Consider the following 26423-nt stretch of genomic DNA (forward strand, 5'->3'; position numbering starts at 1 on the left):
CAGCCACTCTCCACTATCCCTCCCCAGCCTCTCCACTGAGCTCCAAGAGCTCCCGAGCCCCCAATGGCCACCATGGCCGCCGCCCCTGCCCTCCTAAATCCGAGCAAGGCCAAGCCCCATTCTCCTTTCCACCACTACCAGAGACCTTCCTGCTCCACCTCAAGCCTCCCCCACCCCTCCTTTTGCCGCCGAAGCCGCCGTGGCCGCGTGCCCAAGTTCGCGCGAAGCCATCTTCCGCCGCGGCCAAAACTCCGCCCTCTCCAACGCTCTTAGGTGGACGAGACCTATCTGAACGAGACCATCCCGTTCCCCTGATCACGCCGGTGGTTCGGGCGCTCCGAACGATGGCCCGAGCCGCCGGAACCATCGCGAGAGCCCCGCCTCTGTCCTCTACTGTGGTGGGTGCCACGGCCTTTCCCCGTGATCCCTTCTGGTCCCCTCGGGTGCGGCGTCCTGCGGCGATCCCTCCGGTGGTCCGATCTCCGCCGGAGATGGCCGGAGTAGGCCAGGCCGTCACCGGCGCCGCGCTTCCCCTGCTCCTCCTCTGTCTCGATCGGGACACAGGTAGGAGGAAGAAGACAGGAGCCAGGTGGGCCCCCCTGCGCGTGGGACCCCCTGGTCAGCCCCTCAGCCGTTGACCAGCCGCGGCCCCGCCTTGCCACGTCATTTAAGTGGAAACGTATTCGCCAGAATACGCTTTCCATTTTTCTATTTTGGCCCAGACTATAAAATAAATTTTTACAAATAGGTCCCTAGCAGAAAATCATCCACAACTTTTTATCCGTAACTCCAAACGAGGTGATTCCTAAGCCTACTTCTTCGTTTCATCGAGCCCTTTCCGTTGGTGTCACTTTCACTATGTTTTGGCATACTGAAAATGACCTTGATGCCCTTGCCCTTATTCAGCCCCCTCCGAGAGAGAACGATTTCCGACGATTTTTTCCGCGAGCTTCTCGCACATTCTCCTGGTGATTTCTTCCACCCCAGGCAAGCCACACCCTCCATTTGCATGATTGCAATGCAGTGACATGGTTTAATTCATTTTGAACTTGTTTAAAATATTGCTTTAGCAACATGACTCTGTGCATGGCATTTTCTTGGAGTATTATTTTGATCTTGTTGTTGCCATGCTATTGTTTGGATTACTAAGAGTTATGTTTGTAGTTGATGAGTATCATGTTGCCATTGGAGTATTAGTGGATGATAATATGATTATTTCCATGATGATATCTGTGATTATATTCTTGGAGTATTACCTTGGATATCATGCTGCCTTTGGATTATTAGTGGTTAGTGTGATGATTTGCATGATGCTAGTTGGTGTTTTGTTGCTTGGAGTATTATTTTCGGAGATGATGTTTATATGTGGATCCTGGTTGGATAGTTTGTTCTTTCATATTGGAGTAGTAGTGTTATTGTTCATCATGATAGTAGTGTTATGCTATCCTCGGAGTATTTTGGTATGATGATATTATGCTTGGATTATTTGTTGGATATTGCTATGACTTGGTTTATAGTTTGATAGTTGACACCGGAGTATCAATTATCATGGTTACAGTTTTGTGGATAAATTCCGCCAGTAAGTTGGTCAGGTGCCTCCGAATCGAACTTTTCAAGTGCAACCACATTTGCCGGTATGGGACGGCCCTAATGCGGTCTACTGTCATGCCTCTCACCGGTACCTCTAATGAGGGAAGGTTATGGACGCGCGCTACCCTGATCAGGTAGGTGGACATAAGCCTTGTGTGCCCGGTTTTGATTTGATTTTGCGCAAGGATCCCAGAGTGGATTGGGCCAGCACGGTGGTCATTATGTCTGGAGCTAGACACGGGGCCACCCATGACTAGCCCAGTGGGGAGTGAGTGGAGTGGCCAGGAGAGTGTCATGGCAGTAGATAGGTTTTGTCGGAACGCCATTGGTCCACCCGAATGGGACTGCGAGGCCATGGGTTCTGTGGTGTGGGTACAGTGCGCTACCTCTGCGGAGTGTATAATAAGTCTATCGATAGCCGCGTCTTCGGTCATGGGCATGGTTCGTACTAGGGTACACCGTTCGATCAACACTCACCTGACGGAATGACGTATAGTTTATGGATATGTGGATATTTGGAGCAGTACAGATTGGTCAAGTATTGGTCGGGTTGTGATCGCCGTAAGGATCACGGGCCATTTATTGGTCGGGTTGTGTAATGCCCCGGATCCGATGCGCCAGGTGTCTGCCAGTTATTCATCGTTGTTGCCATGTCATTTGCTTGCGTGTTGCATTTTATCATGTCATCATGTGCATTTCATTTTGCATACGTGTTCGTTTCATGCATCCGAGCATTTTCCCCGTTGTCTGTTTTGCAATCCGGCGCTCCTATGTCATCTGGCGTCCCCTTCTTGCCTCTCTTTGTGTGCGGGTATTAAACTTTCTCGGAATGGACCGAGCCTTGCCAAGTGGCCTTGGTATAGCACAGGTAGACCGCCTGTCAAGTTTCGTGCCATTTGGAGTTCGTTTGGTACTCCAACGGTTAACCGCGTAGCCCGAAACCCCTCTTTCTCTTTGCAGCCCAACACCCCTTCCAAAGTGGCCCAAAACCCATCTAACTCCCCTCCATGCTCTTGGTCGTTCGATCACAATCGTGTGAGCGAAAACCGCACCTCATTTGGACTCTCCTAGCTCCCTCTACTTATAAAACTAGACCTCCCCCGAAATTCGCGGTCTATTTCCCCCGAAACCCTAGCCTAGCCTCTCCCTGTGCCGCCGGACGCGTCCGACTGGGGCTGGACATGTCCGCTCCGCCGCCCTCCGCCAATCGGCGTCCGCCACGTGGCCATCCCAGCCACCGGCGCGCCGCCGCCGGCCCGCAGACCCAGCGCCGGCCCCCCGGGCCCGTCGCCTCGCTCGTCGCCGCCGCCCCCCCAGGATATCGCCTCCGCCGCCGCGCCGCCCCTCCCGGTCGCGCCGCCCGTCCCCCTGAGCCTCCTCCGCCAGCCGCCTTGGCCTCCGCCGTCGACCGAGCCACAGCCCGACCGGCCGCCCAGCGCCGCCCCGCGCTTCGATACGGAGGGCCCGCGACCGGATCCCGTCGCTGGCTGCCTTCCTCCGTCCGTCCGCGCTCGGCTTCCGCCCCCTCGCCGGAGGGCCGGGACCTCGCCCCACCGCCGGTGCTTGCTCGCTGCCGCCGCCCTGGTCCGGGGTCGAGCGAGGAGCCGCTCGACCCGGCCGCTTGCACCCGCGCACGTAGGCCCGGCCCAGCAGCGCGCCAGCCCATCCAGCTCCAGCCGGAAGCCCAGCCCAGCGCTCGGCCTGCCCCGGCCTCTCCACTTCTGGGCTCAGCCCAATGGGTGAGAAACCCTCTTTTCCCCGCCCGTGCGACATTTAGCTATACTGCGCTCATCCATTTTTTTCCCCAGAAACTGCTAAGTCCCTGTATTTTGCAATAATCATGCCATGTTTGACCTGTTGTATCTCTGCATCCGTAGCTCCGTTTTGGGCATGTAATATGTCAAATTGTTTGTCTCAACGAGTTCATCATTTCATTCCATTGCATCATATTCATTTGAGATCATCTAGATGCCTGAATCATCGTTGCAAGAGTGCTTCATAATGTTTTCTGCTGTCTGTTAACAGAACGAGCTCTTTTGTCATTTTTGCCACGATTGATGTGTGCATCCTATGAGGTTGATGTCTACATGTGTTTTGATCTATGCTATGTCTTCTTTACAGAGATGTTTACCATGTATTTTTGTGATCAATGTGGTGACTAGCACAAGCATGCAAACTAGGCATCGTGATGTTGCTGATTTTGGTCCCTGTTCTGATGTTATTTTGATGCCATGTAAACGTGTTGCTACAGAGAGATCCATGCATATTTTGAGATACTTCAGTAAGGATGTTTTGAACATATGGTTATGCTCTATCCATTCATGACCTTTTTTGCAATTATGGAGTAGTCTAGCATGTCATTTGAGTGCTCTACTTTTGCTTCAAAATGTTTCCTGGCAGATTGTTTACATGTTATTCAATTTTGCCAAGGTTGCTATAGTTGATTCTTGCATGTTATGGATTTGTTCTTAACTTGGTTTGTTTCACAAACATGTCTTCTTGATGATGCTATGCTTATATCGTCATGCAATGACTTGTAGTGAGTGAATCGAGCTTGTTAAGTAGTGTACTTGATGTTGCTGTTTTGCTAGGCTGAATCTGTAATTTCTTGATGCTATGTAAACATGTTGCTACTAATCATTCTACGCATAATCTGGAGATGATCATTAAACATGTTTTGTTCTACATATCATCCTATAACCATCCATGCCCCGGGTTGCATTTATAGCTTGCTGTAACTTGTTGTTTTCATGCTCCAAAGTTGCTTCATAATGTTTGTCAGCCTGTTAACATTAAGTTCAGTTGTTGCCATGTGTTTTGCTAGTGTTCCATGCACCCTATGACCTTGCTCTTGCCATGCTTAGCTTCACAAACATGCCTTATTACTGTTGGTTTCCTTGCCATGCCATGTTTTGCTCTGTAGTGAGTTGCACAAGCTCATCTACATGCCTTCATAATTCTTTTTCTGCCATGTATGAATCTGTATTATAACTTGCTATGTTTACGTGGGTGCCATCATATTTTCTGATCCTTTTTGGCTTATGGTCAGTAAGGGACTTTTGATTTATGCAATTAGTATATTCATGCCATGCCTTTGTTTGCCATGATAAGTTCCTGTAACATGTTTTTTGATAGATCTAAACATTGCAACCTGATGTTATTTTCTGCAGTCTGAAATTGTTATTACTTGCAATCTTACCATGTGTGTTTGAGCATGTTCTAGTGATTTCTAGAGATAGCTCAGTGTTCATGTTTTGTTGTGCTTTACCTGTACATCATGTCCATGCCTTTTGTTTTCTTGTTGTGGTGTTGTAGCATGTTGTTTTGGTGCTTGCAATATGCCTAGTTGCTGTTTTGGACAGCTTGTCCTTTAAACTTGTTCCATGTGTGCGTGTTGAACCGTTGCTCCGTTTTGAGTGTGCTCTATATGAAACTTGCTTAGAATTGCATGTAGTTTCATATTATCATGTTGCATCCTTGTTTTGAGGTGTTTGCTTGATGTTTGGGTGCATTTTGTATCAATGCCACGTTTAACTTGTGTTGCTCATATCTTCTAGGCCGTAGCTCCGAACTAAATGAACTTTATATGTAACTTGACTAGAATCTCGTGTAGATCATCTTTGTGCATCTTAACTTGCTGTTTAACAACTTGGACATAAGTTTTATTCAGATCTGGTCCAATTTCGAAATTTGCATATGAGGACTTACCGGAATTGTTATATGTTGTTCCCGGCCTCATTTAAACTTGCATTGATGTGTTGTTCTTGTTTGCATCATCTCTTTCCATGAGTAGCTTCATGTAGCCTTGTCATGCATCATGCTTGTTGTGCATCATGCCTTGTTCATGTGTGGTGTGTTTACTATGTTGTGTGCTTCTTTTCGATAGTTCCTGTTTTGTTGCGATCGTGAGGATTCGTTCGTCTACGGTTGGTTCGGCTTCATCCGTTCGTCTTCTTCATGGAATCGTTCTTCTTCCTAGCGGGATTTCAGGCAAGATGACCGCTACCCTGGATCTCACTACTATCATTGCTATGCTAGTTGTTTCGTTCTTTCGCTATGCTGCGCTACCTATCACCTGTTTATCCAGCCTCCCATATTGCCATGAACCTCTAACCTTGACACCTTTCCTATGCAAACCATTGATTGGCTATGTTACCGCTTTGCTCAGCCTTCTTATAGCGTTGCTAGTTGCAGGTGAAGTTGAAGATTGCTCCATGGTGAACAGGATTTTGGTTGGGATATCACAATATCTCTTATATTATTAATGCATCTATATACTTGGTAAAGGGTGGAAGACTCGGCCTTATGCCTGGCGTTTTGTTCCACTCTTGCCGCCCTAGTTTTCGTCATACCGGTGTTATGTTCCCGGATTTTGCGTTCCTTACGCGGTCGGGTGATTTATGGGACCCCCTTGACAGTTCGCTTTGAATAAAACTCCTCCACCAAGGCCCAACCTTGGTTTTACATTTGCCTCACCTAGCCCTTTTTCCCTTGGGAGTCGCGCTCTCGAGGGTCATCTTTATTATAGCCCCCCCCCCCCCCCCGGGCCAATGCTTGTCTAAGTGTTGGTCCAAACTAGAGCACCGTGCGAGGCCATCCCTTGGCAACTTGGGTTACGTCGGTTCCTGTACGCTTCGCTTATCTGGTGTTGCCCTGAGAACGAGATATGTGCAGCTCCTATCGGGATTGTAGGCGCATCGGGCGGTCTTGCTGGTCTTGTTTTACCATTGTTGAAATGTCTTGTAAACCGGGATTCCGAGTCTGATCGGGTCTTCCTGGGAGAAGGTCTATTCCTTCGTTGATCGCGAGAGCTTGTCATGGGCTAAGTTGGGACACCCCTCCAGGGTATAATCTTTCGAAAGCCGTGCCTGCGGTTATAGGAAGATGGGAATTTGTTAATGTCCGGTTGAACATAACTTTACACCAGATCCGAATTAAAACGCATCAACCGCATGTGTAGCCGTGATGGTCTCTTCTCGGCGGAGTCCGGGAAGTGAACACGGTTTCTGTGTTATGTTTGACGTAAGTAGGAGTTCAGGATCACTTCTTGATCATTACTAGTTGACGACCGTTCCTTTGCTTCTCTTCTCGCTCTTTTTTTGCGTATGTTTGCCACCATATATGCTTAGTCGCTACTGCAGCCTCACCACTTTACCCCTTCCTTTCCCTTTAAGCTTTGCTAGTCTTGATACCCATGGTAATGGGATTGCTGAGTCCTCGTGGCTCACAGATTACTACAACAACAGTTGCAGGTACAGGTTGTGCGATGATCATGACGCGAGAGCGATGCTTGCTTGCGTTGAGTTCTTCTTCTGCTTCTTCGATCAGGGGATAGGTTCCAGGTCGGCAGCCTGGGCTAGCAGGGTGGATGTTGTTTGAGTTTCTGTTTGTGTTTCATCCATAGTCGGATGATGCTCTGATGTATTGTGATGTTGTATTCGTGTGGCATTGTATGCCTCTTGTATGTATCCCCATCTATTATGTAATGTTGATGTAATGATATCCACCTTGCAAAAGCGTTTCAATATGCGTGTCTATCCTTGGTGGGACCTTCGAGTTCCTTTTGGATAGGGTCGCATATTGGGCATGACAAGTTGGTATCAGAGCCTCGACCGACCCTAGGAGCCCCCTTGATTGATCGTGTAGTTTGGCCGTTGTTGAGTCTAGAAGAAAAACTATTTTTGGAGTCTAGTTATATCGGAGAGTAGGAATTCTTTTTACTCCTCAGCCCCCCTTCGTCGCTCTGGTAAGGAATCTTGACGTAGGTGTTTTGAATTACTCCTCTTCCTCTTCAAATTTTTCTTTAGTATCACGCAGTTGGTTTCCGATCGTTGGTTCTCAGCTCTTTTGATCCGGTGCATCCTCTCGTCAAGTCGTTTCGACCTCTTTGTTTTTGCAATACCAATCCTCAGTTGTTTTCTTTTCCCACCCGCCCACCCTTCTTCCTCTCAGAACCGGAGTCCGTAATCGAGTATGCTTTCTACTCGTGCGAAGTTTCTGCTCTCTTTCTTCAATGATTTCAAACAGTGTTTTCTCTTCAAGATATTCGTTGATTTCCCCTTCCAAGTTGCCTTTGTTTTCCCGCCCTCCCACCCTTTTCTTCCCGGAGTCTGACTCTCTCTCGACCATCTATTTCATTCGTGTGGAGCCTCTTTAGTCTTTCGTCAATTGTTTCAACCGGTGAATCTCGTCTCGTTCGTCATTCTTCATCACTTTCTTTTTCCGGTGGATTCAATTCAAGTTTTTCGGGTGATCATATTCTTTTCCCTCGGATCAAGTGTTTTCCCTGCTCGTTCGCCTCTCGCCATTCAATCATTCCGGAGTTCGGAAGACTTCTCAGGAGATTCGTCGGTGTTCCAATTGATTCGAGGTTGTCACCTCATTCAAATATTTCAATTGTTCCGGTGCATCAGCTATCTGTTCAACAATCCTTTCCAACGATGTTTTCTTTTAGTGGGCCCTAACCCACAGGTCTTTTCCCAGGATCTTACCTGACTCTTCTAATTTCCCCGGAGTTATTCTCAAATTCTTTTGGAGTTTGATGTAAGAATGAATTTCATCAGTCATATGCCATCTCCAAGATCGCTTTCAAATTCTTTTCATCTCGGGTTCTACCTTTCCTCTTTTTCATTCTCCCGGAGTATCTCGGTAATTTTGGTGGTGTTTCTCGTCGTCATTTGAAGACCGAAGAAGAGTTTTCCCTCTCAATTTTGTCTGTTCTCTCGAATATTCGTGATTCTAGCTTCATGCCATCCTCTCGAATTATTCCATTTGTCAGATATTCTTTTCTTACCCATCCGGAGTAGGTCAGAAGTTGATTTCTGTTTCTTTTCACCGGAGGCCATCATTCCAGTTATCGTTATCTATTATCCCGGTGCTCCGTTCAAGTATTCTTTAGTCAGCTCGTTATCTCTTCGTTCTGTTGCATCTAAATCCCCTCGAGCTTATTGGTTCTTCTAATTCTTCCCGGTGATTCATTCTCTTGCGTCGGTCATTTTCGAATTCTTACGGTGGCTCGTTCAAGATTCTTTTTCCTTGATTATCTTTTTAATCCATTCATTCTTTCCAATCCTACCAGTGGTTCATGAAGACCTTCTGAAGGTGGCGATATGTCACTTCTCAATCCTTTTCAAGAAGAATAAGTAATATGCAAAATCCATTGCTTGTCATCAATTTAATTTGATGAAGGATAAGCATACAATAAATCTTATTCTTATTTCATCCAAGTGAGTAATCCCTTCCTTCGGAGTTTGTTCTTGAGGAATAAATTCTAGTTCCAAGTGTTCTCATCTTTTCTTTTCCGGAGTTCAATTTCCCCAGCCATTTCGTCGGAACCTCCATCTAAGTCATTGCAAGGCTCATCTTATTTTCTTTCTTCCTTCATTCTATCTCGTCATCCTTTTGTCACCGGAGTTATTCATGGTGGTTCTTCATGATTTAATTCATTCTTCAAGTGTTCATCAAGATTCTTATCGGAGGAGTTCAAGTATCTTTTCTTCTCGCGTCTCGAAGTGCAATTAATTCTCCGTATTCTTTGAAGTGGAGTTTTGCATTTCTTCGTTCCTCTCAGCTATTCTATCTTTTCCGTTTGTGGTCGGTTATCACCTCATATTTTGAGATGTTTTTCATAAGTCCACAACAAGCTTATTCTTTCGTTGTTGATTTGCTCAACAACTTCGTTCAATCCTTCCTTCTAAGTTCTTTTCATTCCACTATTTCAATTCTTCCGGAGACATTGCGTTGTTTATCTCGTCAAGTGTCATTCCATCTTGTGAAGCTCATGTTCTATCCTTCCATTTTTCAGTCGGAGTGCTGCCTAAATCCTTTCAGTCATTCATTTCTTATCTTGTTTTAACCAGAGTGGTTTCATAGCCTATCTGATTCAGTGAGCTCTCGATTCCCGTCATTCTCGTCGTTCCTCTCTTATTCTCGAGTGCTCTCGATTCTTTGCTTCTTCTCTTGAGTTCTTGTTTCACCTCATCCCTTTTCCCTTCCGTATCGGTCCTAAGATCTCGGGACGAGATCTCTTGTTAGTGGAGGAGTGTTGTAACGCCCCGGATCCGATGTGCCAGGTGTCTGCCAGTTATTCACCGTCGTTGCCATGTCATTTGCTTGCGTGTTGCATTTTATCATGTCATCATGTGCATTTCATTTTGCATACGTGTTCGTTTCATGCATCCGAGCATTTTCCCCGTTGTCCGTTTTGCAATCCGGCGCTCCTATGTCATCCGGCGTCCCCTTCTTGCCTCTCTTCGTGTGCGGGTATTAAACTTTCTCGGAATGGACCGAGCCTTGCCAAGTGGCCTTGGTATAGCACTGGTAGACCGTCTGTCAAGTTTCGTGCCATTTGGAGTTCGTTTGGTACTCCAACGGTTAACCGCGTAGTCTGAAACCCCTCTTTCTCTTTGCAGCCCAACACCCCTTCCAAAGTGGCCCAAAACCCGTCTAACTCCCCTCCATGCTCTCGGTCGTTCGATCACGATCGTGTGGGTGAAAACCGCACCTCATTTGGACTCTCCTAGCTCCCTCTACCTATAAAACTAGACCTCCCCCGAAATTCGCATTCTATTTCCCCCGAAACCCTAGCCTAGCCTCTCCCCACGCCGCCGGACGCGTCCGACTGGGGCTGGACATGTCCGCTCCGCCGCCCTCCGCCAATCGGCGTCCGCCATGTGGCCACTCCGGCCACCCGCGCGCCGACGCCGGCCCGCAGGCCCAGCGCCGGCCCCCGCGGCCCGTCGCCCCGCTCGCCGCCGCCGCCCCGCCAGATCTCGCCTCCGCTATCGCGCCGCCCCTCCCATCGTGCCGCCCGTCCCCGAGCCTCCTCCGCCGGCCCCTCGCCTCGCCGTCGGCCGAGCACAGCCCGAGCCGGCCGCCCAGCGCCGCCCCGCGCTTCGATCCGGAGGGCCGCGACCGGATCCCGTCGACGGCGCCTTCCTCCGTCCGTCCGCCTCGGCTTCCGCGCCTCGCCGGAGGTCCGGGACCTCGCCCCGCCGCCGGTGCCTTGCTCCGCCGCCGCCTCCCTGGTCGGGGTCGAGCGGAGGAGCCGCTCGACCCGGCCGCTTGCACCGCGCCCACGTGGGCCCCGGCCCAGCAGCGCGCCAGCCCAGCCAGCTCCAGTCGGAGGCCCAGCCCAGCGCCCGGCCTGCCCCGGCCTCTCCACTTCTGGGCTCAGCCCAGTGGGTGAGAAACCCTCTTTTCCCCGCCCCGTGCGACATTTAGCTATATTGCGCTCATCCATTTTTTCCCAGAAACTGCCAAGTCCCTGTATTTTGCAATAATCATGCCATGTTTGACCTGTTGTATCTCTGCATCCGTAGCTCCGTTTTGGGCGTGTAATATGTCAAATTGTTCGTCTCAACGAGTACATCATTTCATTCCATTGCATCATATTCATTTGAGATCATCTATGTGCCTGAATCATCGTTGCAAGAGTGCTTCATAATGTTTCCTGCTGTCTATTAACAGAACGAGCTCTTTTGTCATTTTTGCCACGATTGATGTGTGCATCCTATGAGGTTGATGTCTACATGTGTTTTGATCTATGCTATGTCTTCTTTACAGAGATGTTTACCATGTATTTTTGTGATCAATGTGGTGACTAGCACAAGCATGCAAACTAGGCATCGTGATGTTGCTGATTTTAGTCCCTGTTCTGCTGTTATTTTGATGCCATGTACACGTGTTGCTACAGAGAGATCCATGCATATTTTGAGATACTTCAGTAAGGATGTTTTGAACATATAGTTATGCTCTATCCATTCATGACCTTGAGTGCTCTACTTTTGCTTCAAAATGTTTTCTGGCAGATTGTTTACATGTTATTCAATTTTGCCAAGGTTGCTATAGTTGATCCTTGCATGCTATGGACTTGTTCTTGACTTGGTTTGTTTCACAAACATGTCTTCTTGATGATGCTATGCTTATATTGTCATGCAATGACTTGTAGTGAGTGAATCGAGCTTGTTAAGTAGTGTACTTGATGTTGCTGTTTTGCTAGGCTGAATCTGTAATTTCTTGATGCTATGTAAACATGTTTCTACTAATCATTCTATGCATAATCTGGAGATGATCATTAAACATGTTTTGTCTACATGTCATCCTATAACCATCCATGCCCCGGGTTGCATTTATAGCTTGCTGTAGCTTGTTGTTTTCATGCTCCAAAGTTGCTTCATAATGTTTCCGTCAGCCTGTTAACATTAAGTTCAGTTGTTGCCATGTGTTTTGCTAGTGTTCCATGCACCCTATGACCTTGCTCTTGCCATGCTTAGCTTCACAAACATGCCTTCTTACTGTTGGCTTCCTTGCCATGCCATGTTTTGCTCTGTAGTGAGTTGCACAAGCTCATCTACATGCCTTCATAATTCTGTTTCTGCCATGTATGAATCTGTATTATAACTTGCTATGTTTACGTGGGTGCCATCATATTTTCTGATCCTTTTTGGCTTATGGTCAGTAAGGGACTTTTGATTTATGCAATTAGTATATTCATGCCATGCCTTTGTTTGCCATGATAAGTTCCTGTAACATGTTGTTTGATAGCTCTAAACATTGCAACCTGATGTTATTTTCTGCAGTCTGAAATTGTTATTACTTGCAATCTTACCATGTGTGTTTGAGCATGTTCTAGTGATTTCTAGAGATATCTCAGTGTTCATGTTTTGTTGTGCTTTACCTGTACATCATGTCCATGCCTTTTGTTTTCTTGTTGTGGTGATGTAGCATGTTGTTTTGGTGCTTGCAATATGCCTAGTTGCTATTTTGGACAGCTTGTCCTTTAAACTTGTTCCATGTGTGCGTGTTGAACCGTTGCTCCGTTTTGAGTGTGCTCTATATGAAACTTGCTTAGAATTGCATGTAGTTTCATATTATCATGTTGCATCCTTGTTTTGAGGTGTTTGCTTGATGTTTGGGTGCATTTTATATCAATGTCACGTTTAACTTGTGTTGCTCATATCTTCTAGGCCGTAGCTCCGAACTAAATGAACTTTATATGTAACTTGACTAGAATCTCGTGTAGATCATCTTTGTGCATCTTAACTTGCTGTTTAACAACTTGAACATAAGTTTTATTCAGATCTGGTCCAATTTCGAAATTTGCATATGAGGACTTACCGGAATTGTTATATGTTGTTTCCGGCCTCATTTAAACTATCCTTGATGTGTTGTTCTTGTTTGCATCATCTCTTGCCATGAGTAGCTTCATGTAGCCTTGTCATGCATCATGCTTGTTGTGCATCATGCCTTGTTCATGTGTGGTGTGTTTACTATGTTGTGTGCTTCTTTTCGATAGTTCCTATTTCGTTGCGATCGTGAGGATTCGTTCGTCTACGGTTGGTTCGGCTTCATCCGTTCGTCTTCTTCATGGACTCGTTCTTCTTCCTAGCGAGATTTCAGGCAAGATGACCGCTACCCTGGATCTCACTACTATCATTGCTATGCTATTTGTTTCGTTCTTTCGCTATGCTGCGCTACCTATCACCTGTTTATCCAGCCTCCCATATTGCCATGAACCTCTAACCTTGACACCTTTCCTATGCAAACCATTGATTGGCTATGTTACCGCTTTGTTGAGCCTTCTTATAGCGTTGCTAGTTGCAGGTGAAGTTGAAGATTGCTCCATGGTGAACAGGATTTTGGTTGGGATATCACAATATCTCTTATATTATTAATGCATCTATATACTTGGTAAAGGGTGGAAGACTCGGCCTTATGCCTGGTGTTTTGTTCCACTCTTGCCGCCCTAGTTTCCGTCATACCGGTGTTATGTTCCTGGATTTTGCGTTCCTTACACGGTCGGGTGATTTATGGGACCCCCTTGACAGTTCGCTTTGAATAAAACTCCTCCAGCAAGGACCAACCTTGGTTTTACATTTGCCTCACCTAGCCCTTTTTCCCTTGGGAGTCGCGCTCTCGAGGGTCATCTTTATTATAGCCCCCCCCCCCCCGGGCCAATGCTTGTCTAAGTATTGGTCCAAACTAGAGCACCATGCGGGGCCATCCCTTGGCAACTTGGGTTACGTCGGTTCCTGTACGCTTCGCTTATCCGGTGTTGCCCTGAGAACGAGATATGTGCAGCTCCTATCGGGATTGTCGGCGCATCGGGCGGTCTTGCTGGTCTTGTTTTACCATTATCGAAATGTCTTGTAAACCGGGATTCCAAGTCTGACCGGGTCTTCCTGGGAGAAGGTCTATTCCTTCGTTGATCGCGAGAGCTTCTCATGGGCTAAGTTGGGACACCCCTGCAGGGTATAATCTTTCGAAAGTCGTGTCTGCGGTTATAGGCAGATGGGAATTTGTTAATGTCCGGTTGTAGATAACTTGACACCAGATCCGAATTAAAACGCATCAACCGCGTGTGTAGCCGTGATGGTCTCTTCTCGGTGGAGTCCGAGAAGTGAACACGGTTTCTGTGTTATGTTTGACGTAAGTAGGAGTTCAGGATCACTTCTTGATCATTACTAGTTGACGACCGTTCCTTTGCTTCTCTTCTCGCTCTTTTTTTGCGTATGTTTGCCACCATATATGCTTAGTCGCTGCTGCAGCCTCACCACTTTACCCCTTCCTTTCCCTTTAAGCTTTGCTAGTCTTGATACCCATGGTAATGGGATTGCTGAGTCCTCGTGGCTCACAGATTACTACAACAACAGTTGCAGGTACAGGTTGTGCGATGATCATGACGCGAGAGCGATGCTTGCTTGCGTTGAGTTCTTCTTCTACTTCTTCGATCAGGGGATAGGTTCCAGGTCGGCAGCCTGGGCTAGCAGGGTGGATGTCGTTTGAGTTTCTGTTTGTGTTTCATCTGTAGTCGGATGATGCTCTGATGTATTGTGATGTTGTATTCGTGTGGCATTGTATGCCTCTTGTATGTATCCCCATCTATTATGTAATGTTGATGTAATGATATCCACCTTGCAAAAGCGTTTCAATATGCGGGTCTATCCTTGGTGGGACCTTCGAGTTCCTTTTGGATAGGGTCGCATATTGGGCGTGACAGGTTGTGATGGCCGTAAGGATCACAGGCCATTTATTGGTCGGGTTGTGATCGCCGTAAGGATCACGGGCCATTTATTGGTCGGGTTGTGATCGCCGTAAGGATCACAGTTACAGTTTGGTTTTGATCACGAGGTGATCGAGATGGTATATTTCTTGGCCGGTTATCCAAGAGAGCTATGGTTATGGAGATCAGAGATGGTGACTTATCAATATTGTAGTAGTTTCATATTATGCTTGGAGTTGTTGTTTTATCATGGTAGCTATTAATTTAATTAACCTGCTTAATGTTATGTATTTGTCTTGCCTTGATGTTTTTGGTTGTTGTGAGCTTGCAAGTACATTCAATGTACTGACCTGGCGTGTCATGCCAGATTGCAGGTGATGCCGTGATTGCTTGATTGCTTGTCGTGGTTTCCGTTCGTGCGAGCTAGATCGTGTCCCAGCCAGAGTCCCTGCAGAGTGGAGTTCACCACCTTCGTCGTTGTTCCACTGCTAGAAGATTTCCGCTCCTTCGAGTTGTTCCGCTGCTAGCATAGAGCAAGTGTAGTATCGCAGGCGTAGTGTCGCCGTGCTGATGTACTTCTTTGTAACATCAGACCTTTGTATTTATTCTTGTAATAAGAGCTAGTTGTTCTATGTCAAGCAGTGTCGTATTCCAGAAGACTTCTCCTTGATCTCTGGGCTGGAATACGGCGCGTTCCGGTTTCTCTGAGCTAGGGTGCCACAGCTCTAGGTATCAGAGCAGGTCTGGCTGTAGGACGCCCTAGTCAGCACGAGCGGTAGAAACCGGTAGAAATCGGAAGTATAGAGTCTGGTTTGCTTATTGCATTTGATTGCTGTATTTGTTTGTTGCATAGCATGCATATAGCCTTAGTATTTGTGATAACTTTATCTGGTGAGTGTAGCTGGCATCGGTTCAGATCCACTACAGCTCAACCTTTGCATTTCCCCAGTTCCTTTTTCTTTCGGCGTTTGGTGTCATTTCTGTCCCAACAGAGTGATGCCAAGTGATCCCGACACTGTTTGCAAAAATGGTGCTCAGGTATCGCGCCGATGTCTTTCTTCCAGTCCCGTCTATCGTTTCGGTGATGGACATGTTTCTATCCCAGATCATTCTTTTTTCGTGTTGGCAACCCTTAATGATCTTAGTTATCAAGAAAGGGCAATGTCAGCAGCCTCAGTTTTCCCCGCTATCCTATTTCTTGGACAAGTACCGATATTTTCCGTCCGCTTGATAATAATGTGGTTGCGACCTTCGTGTCCAACTACATGATTACCGAGTACGTCCTCGCCCCCGAGCTAGTTCAGGTTGCCCCCTTGCTAAGCTAGCACTTGGTGTAGCACTGTTTACACCAATTCTTCCACACATTTATTCGTCCTCGTGCACATTGTCACAGCATGCTAGATCGTAGCACCGGAGATCCCGCGAGATTTGTGTGCTTAAGTAGGCATGCATATTGTGTGACTAGCAGTAATATGTGATATTGATTGTGTGTGAATTGGTTGTTGTTGTGTGTTTTTGTTTAGTTGTGTTTTCTTTTGCTTCTTTCTTTTTGGGCCCCGGTGTTACCTTACTTTTCCCCTATAAAGAATTGCTCATCCACTGACACCAGACTTGAAGAAGAAATAAGGATTTGAAATATTTGAAAGAAGTTCAGCTAGACATTATTACCTAGTCAACTGCATTATAGCATAAATATATGTTTAGAATACCAATGGTGTGTTGGATTGATTATCAACATCGAGTCTACATCAGTGCAAAATCCTCACAGCAGTTATGATCCAGCCGGCAGAAAGACCAGTCAGGTACAAGACCAACGATATATTTTCAGACAGAGGTATGGATCATATACAAAGTTTTGGCTCAATAATGCATGATGCTTGAAATATGTTGTCATCCGAAATAAAGTCAGAATGTGGTATGCTCAAGAAAGACAGTCAAACCATTTTTCTCATACAAATAATCGGCCTCAGAATATTATGGGCGTATGTATGGATTTCAGTCTGCATATCAGTATGAAGTTGCGGATATAAGAAACTCAGTCTTCTTCCACATGCTATTGGAAGAAATTTATGATGCAAGGCTCCTCAAATTTTCCTCAACATGATATGTGAACAATTTCCGGCCCATGATACCCGGTCTTTCTCAGCAAGACACCTTAGTAAAGGCTTCTGACAGACAGAAATGAAATTTTCTCAACAAGCAAACCCGAGGAGAAGCTCCTCAAGTACGGAACTCAGTCTTCTCCAGCACAATAATCAGAGCAAGCTTCGTGTGTAAGCTATAGAACCTTCTTCTGCATGGTACCCAAGCAAAAGCTTTGAGCAGAAATTAACAAGTCTTCCTTAGCAAGCTACTCGGATGGTTTCTCTCGTACGCCATTCAGTCTGCATCAGTACCACAATATTGCACCATCCTTAGAGATTATATGATGAGTTGCCAATGTATGGCAGTACTGCTCAAGGACCAGACTTGCAGTAATTTTGTCAGAGGTAAAATTCAAACAAAATATATGCCTACCGCAAGGATCGAGCGATCGGTGGCATATCCTTCTTATATATGGTGAGCACGTATCCCCGGTCATATCAGAAACTCGTATGAGATGCGGCAAAGATCCAGCAGATATACCTAAGAAAAGCAAGGATCCCACAACCTCCCCAGTCGGCCAAAGGAAAATAAGCAAAAATACATCTCATGTGATGCAAGGAGCGATAATATTTGGAGATGACATCACAAAATCAACAGTCTTGACAATGGTCATCAAGATCATTATTCCCTCAATTGACAAGGAGATATTATAAAACCTTGTCACCTTCTTGTATGATTGGCCTCAGCAATGAGCTCTGTACAGCTACAAACCCCGGGTATATGTCATATGTGTGCGAACCCAGGTCAGAAAACAAGGAGGAATAATGTCAAAAATACTAATCGCATCCATGGTCATACGAAGAATCAAGGACAGGTGTGGCCAAGTTGTTTCAGTAAGGTATCCTAACCACGAAAATCAGGACCATAAAAAGGGATGCGACTGACAACAAAGCATGTTGATTTTTGTACGGCCATCAGGGTCCGGATACCCAAGTCAGTTGAAAGCCACAATTCCATATGGATCCACAAAGGCAACTCTCAGCGACCTACTCTATTTACAAGGATTTTTCATATCTCGCTAACCCACTTGACATGGTTAGTGTGGAATATCCAAGTCTGTTCTGTCAGATCCAAGATTCCTTTGCAACCTCAGCAGTCTGACTTCAGCGGCAATGTTAAAGCATATCACAGCCTATTAGCACAGATGGGTATACCAACGAAATGAGAAAATCATAAGCCGAACAATCAGCTCAGACCCGGTATACTCACCGACGGAATCAAGTACATGGTCAGTCTGTCAGGAAAGCATTTGTCCATTAACCCGGTCGGGCCAGTCTCAAGATGTAAATATTTGAACTATGGCACAACTATAACTCCATACACTGTTATATTGCTCACTACAGAAGGCAGTCAAATCTTTGGTACATATCTCATGCACGAGCCAAAGAAATAAATCAAGATAAATCTGTGACACATGTGAGCAGTCAGATTCCATCAGGAGATGGTCATGATAATTCTCAGCATTTATGGAAACCAGAAGGCCTGCATTTACTTGAAGCAACCACAGTACAGGTGCAAAAAGGCTTTCATAACCAAGGGAAAATTTATGCTCAGATCCATTGGATACCACCGCAGATATGAGAAAATTCACGATAACAAAAAGGATTTGGTATGTGAGCAAAAACCCATCAGAATTTGTGGAAAGGTCAAGCAAACCACCCTAGGGCAAGGTAAGTTGATCATCTGAAATTTTTGGGGGAACAATAAATAAAGGAAAAAGGATACCGAAGTTGGAGACGGTGTCCTCAAGTCATACTTGTTCCCTGAGCAACCAAATCTCGAGGACGAGATTTCTTTAAGGGGGAAGGTTTGTAACGGCCTGGATTTTGGACCTTTCTTTTTCTTTTGATTTATTTGATTTTTGCTCTGTTTTTCTTTTCGGAGTGGTTCAGTGGCCTTGCCACCTGGGAAATCATCCTCCTTTCTCCTCCCAAGTGGCTCATAATTCTCAAAACCTTGCCAAGATCATGTCACTTCACTCCTTGACCAAACCCTAAATTATTTTTCTAGGGAAAATTCCTTTTTCATTAAAGGAATAACCCTATCTGCCCTAGCTTGTGAAACAACCTATATTTCTGTCCATCCAAAAATCCCCAAATAATTCTCATAATTCCTTTGGGTCATATATAGCTCAAATATTCCCAAACATTTCCTTGGCCAGTTCAAAAATAATTCCCCAATATTCATTTTTCTATTCTGCCCTGAATGGCACTTTGTGAAGGAAGTGTCATTTATATTTATCCTATTGACTCCCAACCTTCTTGGGCATGATTATATGTACAAATAATTGCCTCATGAACAAGTTCAAATTTATTTGCCTAGCCAATCTTCCTCAGTAAATTTTCAAAGTTTCTGCCAGACAAAAGGCTTTGTGAAGGAAGTACTACCTAGGAGTATCCAAATGAGTTGAAATTTTGCACACTACTTACTGTGCTCATATTAAACCCCTTCACCCATTTGCAGCCCCATCCAAACATCTATGTGAGCACAAGAGCAAATCTTTGTTTCTGGCAATATTTTCAGGTTGTGAAGCAAGTGTATTTTATATTGCTTCCAAAATCCTGATAAATTGCCAGATCATTATTCTACCCATAAAACATCTCTCCACCCAATTTGGCATCATTTCATTGATCCACTTGACCACCATAATTATTCCAAGTTTCTGGTCAGCAGAGATGTTTGTGAAGCAAGTGCTATTTTGGCTTGTCCATTTAGCATGATCTTTTTACAGCATCTTAATATGACCAAATGATCAAGCCTTGCCCAATTTGAGCTCAAGTGGACACTCCATGTGAGTGCACCTTCCTAATCTTCAGTTCTGGACCAAGTATGCAGTTGTGAAAGACAGCAGTAAATCTTGATCCTTTTACCCACAAAACCTCCAGGATCATAGTCCCTCAATAGATAAACATCCCAGACATCTTATTTGTCCTCAAGGAGTTCCCTGTTGATCACCAGTGCACGGCTAAGTTTACTGCAGTAAACTTCAGCAGTTGATAACCATTTAACCATAGCCGTTTTCACCCATTTACCACCTCAGTTGAAACCACCCTATTAAGGACTACCGGTAGACATCGTTTGACCTCAGTAAAATCTCCAGAGCGTGCTATGCCAATGGTGACCACGGGTGCAGAAAGCCAAAACGGTGGTCTAGCCACTGTTGGCCTCGGCATCGTTGCTCCAGCTGGATTTGGCTCGTCCCTGCATGTCCAGTAGCTCCGCCTCGTCGTCGCCGTTCGCCTGGGCCCCTCTCCCCCTCCGTCCTCTTCCTCATTGACGCTTGCCAACGCTCGCCCACGGGAGCACTATGGCCGACAGCGCATTAATGGCGCTCGGCTTCTTCCTCTGCCCCTCCCGCGTCGTCTACCCCTCCGTGACCCATGTGCCTTGTCCGCGTCCTCCCTCGTCGAGTGGATCGGGCCATGACGGTGGTCGTTGTGTCTGGAGGTAGTCACGGGGCCACCCATGACTAGCCCAGTGGGGAGTGAGTCGGAGTGGCCGGGAGAGTGTCATGGCAGTAGATCGGTTTTGTCAGAACGCCGTTGGTCCACCCGAATAGGAGTGCGAGGCCATGGGTTCTGTGGTGTGGGTACAGTGCGCTACCTCTGCAGAGTGTATAATAAGTCTATCGATAGCCGCGTCCTCGATCATGGGAATGGGTTCGTACTAGGGTACACCGTTCGATCAACACTCACCTAATGGAATGACGTATAGTTGATGGATATGTGGATATTTGGAGCAGTACAGATTGGCCAAGTATTGGTCGGGTTGTGATCGCCGTAAGGATCACGGGCCATTTATTGGTCGGGTTGTGATCGCCGTAAGGATCACAGGCCATTTATTGGTCGGGTTGTGATCGTCGTAAGGATCACGGGCCATTTATTGGTCGGGTTGTGATCGCCATAAGGATCCCGGTTACAGTTTGGTTTTGATCACGAGGTGATCGAGATGGTATATTTCTTGGCCGGTTAGCCAAGAGAGCTATGGTTATGGAGATCGGAGACGGTGACTTACCAGTATTGTAGTAGTTTCATATTATGCTTGGAGTTGATGTTATATCATGGTAGTTGTTAATTTAATTAACCTGCTTAATGCTATGTTGTTGTCTTGCCTTGATGTTTTTGGTTGTTGTGAGCTTGCAAGTACATTCAATGTACTGACCTGGCGTGTCATGCCAGATTGCAGGTGATGTCGTGATTGCTTGATTGCTTGTCGTGGTTTCCGTTCGTGCGAGCAAGATCGTTTCCCAGCCGGAGTCCCTGCGGAGTGGAGTTCACCACCTTCGTCATTGTTCCACTCCTAGAAGATTTCCGCTGCTTCGAGTTGTTCCGCTGCTAGCATAGAGCAAGTATAGTATCGCAGCCATAGTGTCCTTGTCGGTGTCAAAACCGGCGGATCTCGGGTAGGGGTTCCCGAACTGTGCGTCTAGGCGGATGGTAACAGGAGACAAGGGACACGATGTTTTTACCCAGGTTCGGGCCCTCTCGATGGAGGTAAAACCCTACTCCTGCTTGATTAATATTGATGATATGGGTAGTACAAGAGTAGATCTACCACGAGATCAGAGTGGCTAAACCCTAGAATCTAGCCTATGGTATGATTGTTGTTCGTCCTACGGACTAAAACTCTCTGGTTTATATAGACACCGAAGAGGGCTAGGGTTACACAGAGTCGGTTACAATGGGAGGAGATCTTCATATCGTATCGCCAAGCTTGCCTTCCACGCCAAGGAAAGTCCCATCCGGACACGGGACAGAGTCTTCAATCTTGTATCTTCATAGTCCGGGAGTCCGGCCAAAGGTCTTAGTCCAGCCATCCGGACACCCCCTAATCCAGGACTCCCTCAGTAGCCCCTGAACCAGGCTTCAATGACGACGAGTCCGGTGCGCAAGTTGTCTTCGGCATTGCAAGGCGGGTTCCCCTGCAAATTCTCTGTATCCGTCGAATAGTGTCCGGCCTCCAGTGTGTGTTGTCCTCCTCGGCTTCTATGTCCCATAATGACCATCTTCCACGCGTCAAGCGAATGCGAAAAGCCAGGGGGTTTTCTTTTCACTTACCCCCCCCCCGGTTGCGTTAACGATCCGCCCATAAAAGAGACGGGGATTTAGATCCAACTCGCACCATCTTCCCTCCGCGAGTCTTCATCAGAGCGCCTCTGACAGAGATCCATCCCAACATGGCCAGTCGATGCCGCTCCTCCTCTCGCTCCTCCAGCCCTCGGCCCGGAGATTGGGGGCGGTGCTCCATCCCACATAGCAAGTTAGTAGTGCTTCAGTCCAAGGGGCTTCTCCCCCCAGCATATATGCTCCCCGTTCGGGCCGGGATTGCTGCCTATAGCGGTGGAGAGCAGGCGGACGGCATTCCCAATCCCTCTCAAGGAGAGCAAGTATGCCTAGTCCCTTATTTGATGAAAGGACTAGGATTTCCAATTCATCCGTTTCTCCGAGGGTTGCTAGAGTTCTACGGCCTCCAGCTACATAACCTCACGCCCGCCTCCATTCTTCACATCGCGGGCTTCGTGGCTCTCTGCGAGCTGTTCTTGGGTGTTGAGGCCCATTTCGCGTTGTGGAAGAGGTTGTTTTGCCTTGTGCCCCGTTCTCAGGAGGGGTCTATTTATCAGGTGGGCGGAGCCGAACTATGGCGCATCGCCAGAACCGGATATCTATCCGGCACCCCAAAGAGGGCGTCCGAAGACTGGCCCACGGAGTGGTTTTATATAGATGACGTCCCCCTACCGGACCCTGTATGGATCGGCCTCCCTGAGTTCAATAATGCCCCGTTGAAGAAGCGCCTGAGTTGGCGCCCACGGAACCCTCAGAGGGAAGCTGACAGGGACGTCCTGTACCTGATGAGCCGGATAAGGTTGTTGGCTCACTCCGGACTGACCATGATTAAGGTCATGGCCGTATGCATTACGCGAGGGGTGCAGCCGCTTCAATACAAAGGCCACCCCATATGGGATTTCAACGGGGAGGATGACGCCACCCGGTGCGGTCGCAAGGGGCCAGATTCGGCTGCCACTTTAACGAGAATCTTATCCGCTTTGTACAAGGGGGAAGAGGAAGAATTCCTCCGTGTCAACCCGGAAGGCGGATTCTCTATGTACAATCCTCCTAGTTGGGTGAGCGGATACTTTCACTCGCCTATCCGTTTGTGAAATTCCCGTAGTTGAGTACTTAGACTAGTAATGTTCAAATGCAGGAGCTGCGCCAGGCCGTGAAGGAAATAAACAGCCCTGCTCCGCAACCCAAGGACCCGGGACGGCTCCTCGATCCGGACTCCCAAGAAGACCCGGACTTATGCGTGGAGTTGATTGATGGAGTATTTCATCAATTGAGCAAGGATAACTCCTTAGTGTCCATCACGACCGACTATCCCGGACTACTTCCAGCCTCCAAGGTAACTAAGACCGAAGTCCCAGTATTCTCATGTTTTATCTTGCATGTCGTGTACTAACAATGTTTTGCAGGGCAAATCCTTGAGGCGGAAGGCCGAGCCCACGGTGGGCAGCCAACAAGGGCCGCTGAAGCCAGGTGGGCCAAAAAGAAGTGCGGACCGGATCGAGATTCCGGCGCAACGGTATGGCGCACGGATTTGACGCCTAGGGTTTATGCCCTTGAGTCTTACTAATGCTCATGATTTTGTTAGGAAGAAGAGAGCCCGCCGGACTATGTCCGCTGGCCAAGGTTTGAGGCCGGGTCCGGAAGCGGAGGCGGACATGGAACGCGCCTCGGGCGCTCCTCCGACAAAGGGCGCCGACGGGCTATCTACCACCAATTCAGAGGTGGAGAGTGCCCTGAACCACAGGCGTCGCCGAACTATTCTTCGTGACGTGTGTTTTTCCCCAGAGGCGTTGGACGCCTTTAATACAGGAGATGCGTATCTCCGTGCTGCTCAAAATGGTCTAGCCAGAGCCACGGAGCAGTATGTGAAAGATATACAGGTAAGTAAAATTGAAGGTTATATGTGTCAGTAGCCCCCGAGACTTGAAACAGTGAAGATAACTGTTTGAAGGATCATGTGCTATGCAGTGTCTTACAAAGAAGAACACGCAATTGTCCCAGGAGCTCGAAGAGTGCAAGGCTCAGCTCGAGGCTGCATTGGCCACTCTAGAGAATGTCAAGGGGACGCCCGCACGTAATATGTGCTTCGAAAGGTACTTCCATTTCGAAATGCAGTAGGCGTGCAACCCTGACGATAATAATGTAGATGAGGCCGGAGTAAATCCGGACCAGCAACAACTCCTACGCCAACTAAAGGCTGGCGAGAGCATGCTGACGAGGGTGAGGCAAGAGAAGAACAAGCTTCAAGATGCCAATACCCAGCTAGGCGAGGAACTGAAAGATGTTCGTATTCAACTGTCTTCTGTCGTGAAGGAGAATCGACGACTTCGACGCGGCATTTTTAGTAAGTGCTTGAACGAATCTTTGAAAAAAGAATTCGGCGAGGAAGTCGATTGATAGAGCTATGTCTGTAGGTCTGCTAACGGGTCGTCCGGTGGAGGAAATGCCCGGTTCATCGGGAGACCTTCTTCCCGAGCTGTTGCAACTACATGAGCGAGTTTGGCAGGCAATGCAAAGCGTCATCCAGGCTATGTGGCCATCCCTCTCCGTGCCCGAAGGCCTTGAGGAGCTTGCCAAGAAGCTGGAGGGAGTGCGGCAGCGCTTCCGGTTGTGGAAGATATCGGCTTGCCGTCAAGGTGCCAGGGAGGCCTGGGCCATGGTGAAGACTCGGTACTCGAAGGCTGACCCAAACCACATGGCCGAGGTCGGCCCTGTAGGTCCGGACGGAAAGGAGATCCCGGTCAGCTTAGCATATGGCCAGGTGGAACTGGCTGCAAAGTATTCCCAACAGGACTGTAAATTAGACCGCCTGTTGGATGGCATTGAAGAAGAATATGCCGAGTCGAATTGACTCTATAAAAATGACATAAAAAATGTCTTCTAGCCGGATTGTAGATCATTTGTCATTGCGGACCTTTTCGCTTTGACCTCTGGACCCTATAGTCTGGAGTGTGTCCGAATACCCTCTCGGTTATGTAAGAACCGGGGCATGCATGGAGACAAGGCGTAGGGGTCATAAGTGCTTTAGTAGACAAGTGCCCAACTAGTTATGTTATATTACATGGTTAGTAAGAAACATCTTCCAGAGAGAATAGTTCCGTTAGGGGTCCCTTTCCCTGGGAGGCATGCCCTAAAGTGCATGTCCGAACTGCCGAAAAGAGCAGAAAAGCATCTGGGGGCGAATGAATGAATACGAAAAATTATCTTTTAGTTCACCGACCGAATATTCCCTTAAGAACGCTAGCTTTCGGCTTCACCCAGTTTGAGGTACACATCCGGCTGACCCGGCAGTAACAATCGCAGAGGTGCTCCCTTTACCACCTAGCCGAATGAACGGGAACGTAGGGGTAAGCACAGGAGCCAGGCAACCCAGCTTGGCCAAAACTTAAGTCATATCGATGCATATAATGGTGTATAAAAGGTTCATGCCGAAGCATCACACATGTTTTGGGCATGAAGCCCATTTTATATAAACTTCTTGGTAGAGAAGCCCCCAGGTATTATGAGCGCAGGTAGCACATCGGGTATGTGCGAATATTGCACATGCAAGCCCCTAAGGGCTTGTGAGAAAGAAAGAAAGAGAAAAAAAAGGAAGGGGTGGGGAGAAGGAACAAAATCCCGGACTGCCAAAAATAAAAATAAAAAATAAAACAAAGGGACTAGGGAAGGAAACGAACACGAAGTCCAGCGCTAGGCGTAGAACCTTCGTACACGTGCTGCGTTCCATGGGTTCGGCTCGAGTCGGTTATCCGATGCGCTTCGCAGACGGTACGCTCCGCCGGTCAGTACTTGGTCGATGATGAAGGGGCCCTCCCATTTGGGCTTTAATTTATCCTTTTTCTTGTCTGACGGGCGTAGAACTAGTTCGCCAACGTTATAGGTTTTGGCCCGTACTTCTCTGCTTTGGTATCTTCGAGCGTGCTACTGATAGAATGCGGAACGAGCCTTTTCCACGTCGCGCTCCTCTTCCAATGCGTCCAAGTTGTCCTGCCGATCGAGCTCGGCTTCTCTTTCTTCGTACATGTGCACGCGAGGTGAGTCATGGATTATGTCGCATGGCAGTACTGCCTCTGCGTCGTATACCATAAAAAATGGTGTGAATCCGGTAGTGCGATTCGGCGTGGTCCGCGGCCCCCAGAGTACAGAGTCAAGCTCCTCTACCCAGTGCGTGTTAGATTCCTTGAGGGATCGCACTAGTCTGGGTTTTATGCCGCTCATAATGAGACCATTGGCCCATTCGACTTGACCGTTAGTTTGAGGGTGATAGACTGAAGCATAGTCGAGCTTGATGCCCATGTTTTTGCACCAAAGTTTGACTTCATCGGCCGTGAAGTTTGTGCCGTTGTCGGTTATGATGCTGTGGGGGACACCGTAACGGTGTATGGCCCCGGATATGAAGTCTATCACTGGTCCGAATTCGGCCGTCTTTACAGGCTTGGCTTCTATCCATTTGGTGAATTTCTCCACCATGACTAGTAGATATTTTTGCTTGTGCGTTCCTCCTTTAAGGGGTCCGACCATGTCAAGCCCCCAGACCGCAAAAGGCCAGGTAATGGGTATAGTTTGTAGGGTGGTAGGCGGCATGTGGCTTTGGTTGGCGAATAACTGGCAACCAACACATC

This window comes from Triticum aestivum, chromosome 2B (assembly GCF_018294505.1).
Source record: "Triticum aestivum cultivar Chinese Spring chromosome 2B, IWGSC CS RefSeq v2.1, whole genome shotgun sequence".
Taxonomy (NCBI): domain Eukaryota; kingdom Viridiplantae; phylum Streptophyta; class Magnoliopsida; order Poales; family Poaceae; genus Triticum; species Triticum aestivum.